Genomic DNA, 5059 nt, shown 5'->3' on the forward strand with positions numbered 1-5059 from the left:
TTAGTAAAGTTATGTAACCATGTAAAGTTTCCTATAGCAAGCTCAAAGCCAAGCCCCCATTAGTGAATATGATTAGCTTGGGAATATCTTTGCTTTCCTGAGTTGATGGGGTGTAGAGGTAAAAATAAAATGTGCAAGCAGATTCAAGGTGATCGTGGTTCTGGGTTTAGGAGCTTTATTATAACTGTTGTTTGAAAGGAGGTAATGGAGAAGCAAACAATGAAGTTCATTGTTAATGGCGTTAATAATATAAACATTATGTATTAAGTGAGCATGATTATAATAACATGACAATATAGTTAATTATTGATTAGGTTAGTGAGGTGGTTAGACCACCTTAACTGTCTCGGGGTACTTTAAACTTGTGACAGCTGAGAACCTACCTGATTGTAACAAATTTGAGATAATGAACTCCTTTTCCTTGATTGTGCAGTTAGCTTGACTATGTTTCTCTTGAAAATCTTTCAAGACTTCCTCAGTGTCATCAAGCTTTTTCTGTGAAAGAAAAATAGGAAGTGTTCTAAGTCAACAGAGTAACACAAAAACACCTGAAAAGTGCACAGAATTAACTTATTGTATGCTAGCATTGGGACTATTCATTCATACTTGTGTCATCTGGAGTTTATCAATCAAGTCCACATTTGTTTGCTGGTGAGAAATATTCATGTAGGGAGGTATATGTGGGCCAAATATGGCAGTTGCCTTGAAATGTATTTGAGGGCTTATTGACAAGTCATTTTCATCATTGAAAAGACCATTCTAAAACATACATTTGTTCATTTGCCAAAAACATCTGAGAGAATGTTGGAGTCACCAAGAAACCATGTGGATAAAATTCTCAAAGGTTGGAAATAAAGATTTCTCTTCTGCAATATATTGTCAGACTTCAAATGAACTTCATTTGGCTTCCTGCCATACTCACAAGCTTTGAAAACTGATTGAAACTGTTTTTTTGAGAATTGCAATATAGATGATATCTTTTATGTGAAATTAATGGATGGTTCTGAAAATGACACATTTTTTTACAAGGATATTTATATTAAAAAAAAAATCAGTTAATCTGCTAAATTTAACCCTTAAAAAATCCATTTACATCGATAAGAAGCCTGAAGTCCTTAATTTATGGCAGTATTATCTAATTAAAGCAAGGGAAAAAAAACAGAAGAAACATGTTGTCATCTATCTTAGAGATGCTTTCTTGGCAATACAAGATATGGCCATCTCTAGTAGAGATGATTCAAAAGTACTATCTCAGAGCTACAGGCACGAGATGGTGCCATCTTTCTATTATTGAAAATTTGAATCCTCATCATAAGCAGCAGAGAGTGACTGCTACTCTGAATATCTCTATCTATAGACCATTTCTACCTTATCTCTAGTATGGAAGCAGCAGGTGAGCAGAGCAGAGTAAGAGAAAAGGGCTACAATTGAACAAGGTCAAGCAACACCTCTTACACTGGCACTCCAAAAATTGCTATCTCTATGTTAACCCCTACTTCCTCTGCTTCCTCTCTGAATATTTTCCACTGTTGTCTCCCCCTCTTAAAGTCTAGCTCAACAATCCTGTCTGCATGACTATTGGTATCAATCTCTTCTTTCCATGCAGAAGAAGGAGATATTTGTCCACATATAATCTTCTTTACCAATTGCTCCTGAGCCTACTGTTGTTGTTCTCTTAGCCATGGCTCTACCCCTGCCATAAACCCACAACCATGGCATTTTCTGCTTGAATGTAACTCTTCATTCACCCTATGAAACAGATGCTTGTGCACCTGCCTTGCTGCAACTAAGGAAGGATGATGAGAACCCCATAATGAAGTTAATGGGGATGCAGGAGGAAGACTCTCTGGAATTGTTTGAGAGAAATGGACATCTTGTTTCATATGATATTTTGTCCCCACATCTTCTTCCCAATCCATTTCATTATCGTGACTTATATAGGGGCTTGTCTGAGCTGATGATGATATATCAGTAGAATCAACATCTATACCCATGCTCTGTGACTCGTCCTCCTCTGTACAATTGCCACTTTCATCTTCAGATGAATCCTTCTATGATGCTACTCTCTTTTCCAAAAGAAGAGGGTCCATGTAAGCAAGTTGTTCATATGCAGGAATTTTTTTAGGTAGCTGTCGTTTGGCCCCTACCATCAAAAAAAAACTTATCATACTCAAACTGGCAAAATTGGAGGAAACTAAAAACAACACCCATAAAAACAATAAACAAAATGTGCATGGAAAGTAAAACGAGACAAAGGATTGAGGATGGCTTTAGAACTTACTCTGGATAGTAGCATATGTATTTTCAAAGCCTGGAGTATCCTCAAAAGGGGAGTCCAAGACAGAAACTGGACTAAGTTGTTCAGCCTCTTCAAAACAACCAGTCTAGGGCCTGATGAAATTAGAAAATAGTTAGTTGGCAATAATGCTGAATAAGAATTTCCTGATTTATGTAGGATAAACCCTACTTCAACAAAATTGAATTGGCTCTATTCGAGATGACTGTTTTTGCTTCTTTTTTCTTCTCTTGGTTCTTTGATGTTAATTATTATGTCCCTCTTGAATCCCATCATTTTCTCTGACCAGCCTATAGGTTGAACATATCCTACATAAGATCTGAAGTCTTCCTCACTCTGATAGATAAGAACACTTTTCATTCATCTTCATTTTCCAACTTTTATAATTGGAGACTACTGGAATCCTGTTTGTTGCTTGTGGGCCTTTATGGTAATAACAGGTAAAGGATTCTTTCTGGTTGTTTTTTGAAAGTGATGAGATTATTGTTACCCTTCTTCTGTCTGCTAATTGTTCTCATTTGGCAACCTCTGAGACAACGTTGTTAATGAAATGGGTTTGTTTTTCACTGATTCCCTTTTGTTAATCTTGACCCTGCTGACCTTCAGTTCCAAAGCATGTTCTTGTCCACTTTCTTAAAGTTTAGTAACCACATTGTTGGTTTGCTTCCTCTCTTATTAGAGTTCTTTATGTAGGCTGCTCTGTCTGAGAGTATCCTAAGTATTGATCTTTAACTTGTTGATGAGAAAGGCCATTCTATTTGTTTCTGTGAGAACCCTGTCTGAAATCCTAATTGAAGAATAGTTAATCATGATCATTAGTGTTTGGAGAGAAACCCAAATAGTCCTGGTATTTTAAGAATCAGTGCTGAGGAGATATTTTGTGTTTTCATTGAGGCAATCAACGCTTTTTATGTCTTCTTTTGGAAAATATGATTGATCACTTTAGCTCTTTTAATGAAGCGTGATGAATCATTATTTTTATTTTTCCTTTGCAGTTATGGAAGCTGAAGAGGAAGAAAAAAAGTATGAGCAAATTCATCTATGATCTCCCTACTATTTTTTATGGACATATTTCTGTATATTTATAGAGTCGAGTCTCTGGATGCTTCTGCTTAATAAATTGTGTCTAGAAAGAACTGAGTTTTCTTATTTCATTTACACTGGTTTAATGAACTTTCTATAAATATGGATTGACAAAATTGTTTGGTTTTGCATTCTTCTCAGAGTTTTGGTTCCATTGAAAGAGGATCACCAACATGGAGAACCGGGCAGAACAACGCAAGAAAGAAGTCAGGGCCACCCCTAAAAGGCCTTTCAGGCTACTGACAGAGGTATAAATGTGTCTCTTCTGATTTATATACTCTTTCTTCTCATCGACATAATATAGTCAGGGTCACCCCTAAAAGGCCTTTTAAGCTACTGACAGAGGTATAAAGTCATAAACATAACTCTCCTGATCTACATACTCTTTCATCTCATCAACCTAATACATTTATGGTTTTCTCAATTGTACATATATAATTCATTTTATAACACACTGTAAATTCCATGCACTTGAAAGGTTCTTTGGCTTCCATTTCATTCTTGTGTTCTGTCCAACCCAAAGCTCAAAGCGGAGTGCCTGTTGCCAATAGGCACAAACTGCAATTTTTCTTCTGTAACTACTGTTTTTCTCAGCTAAAGACAAATCGTATCTTAATAATTAACTCAGACATTAGTCCCAGTACTGGGGTTTGTGCAGGTTATGTGGGAAAGTTTTTCATTTTGCAGAGCTCCTGTATATAATCTCCTATTTCTTCGCTGAGTTCATACTCTTTTTGAATCGATCACGAGAATTGATCTTGGAATCTTCAACAAAGCATTATCTAAAAATATAATTACAGAGAAACGCTCTCCCAGACACTAAAATAAACTTGTTTTAAGTTCAGTGTCTCAATGGGGATGGAGGGCACGGTTAGGGTTAGGTGAGTACTGTTTGTGATAATCAGGATCATTACCCATGTCCAATTATGCGATCTGTCCAACCCAATTTTTTCAAGTTAACTTACAATACTCAAACGCTTAGAGCGATGGCAAATTTTAAACTTGAGTTTTCATCTAGTTTATTAAGAAACATAGTTTGCAGGAACACTCTCTGACCTTTTTATCTGAGGACACAACAAATCTCAGCAAACGAGGCCACTCTCTGAATTCGATCCCAGCAGCAATCACCAACAAACCCCAAACGTTGAGCACGCAACTGATCCCTGGAGCGTAGAAAGCATAGCTTAGAAAGCGGAGTGAGTTTTCCAGAATGCCGGGTCGAATTGGTGAGTGAGTTTTCCAGAATGCAGGGTCGAATTGGTGAGGGAGCAGCCCGCGGGTTTTTGGAGTAATTCAAATTCCATGCTGAATTAACTTCCCGTGCGGCAAGACGCGATGGAAATCAGGCTGTATGTCAGGAACCTGTCAGTCGTCGACATTAATGTGGAGCTGGGCGGAGCTCGCGGAGGGTGGCGGAGGGCAGAGGAATTGCCGGCGGCTGGAGCTGGAGGTTTTTCCAAGCGGCGATGGAAATCGGGCCATTCCTCCGCCTGGGTAGACTACTTCAATTATTAATATTAAAACAACAAAATATTTAATAATTATAAAATTCGAAGAAGTATGTATATATACATAATATTATAATTAGTTTTAATTATTATTAATTTAAAATTGGGTTTAAATATAATCATAGAAAAGTTTAAAAATAAAATTATTAATTTAAATTTATCAATTAAAAAT

At 36.8% G+C, this 5059-nt stretch overlaps 1 long non-coding RNA gene across 1 annotated transcript; it reads right to left on the reverse strand.

Moving 5' to 3' along the window:
* Nucleotides 1–1949: 1949 nt before the first annotated feature.
* LOC149166036 (uncharacterized) lies at nucleotides 1950–4738 on the reverse strand. The gene is made up of 3 exons (XR_016260395.1): nucleotides 4436–4738; nucleotides 2282–2391; nucleotides 1950–2143 (listed from the first exon to the last, which is right to left on the reverse strand). It is a non-coding gene; the product is annotated as an uncharacterized LOC149166036 (long non-coding RNA).
* Nucleotides 4739–5059: the final 321 nt, after the last annotated feature.

This window comes from Pinus tabuliformis, chromosome 5_1 (assembly GCF_031772625.1).
Source record: "Pinus tabuliformis cultivar Carrire ecotype Pingquan chromosome 5_1, CPIR1, whole genome shotgun sequence".
Lineage (NCBI taxonomy): Eukaryota > Viridiplantae > Streptophyta > Pinopsida > Pinales > Pinaceae > Pinus > Pinus tabuliformis.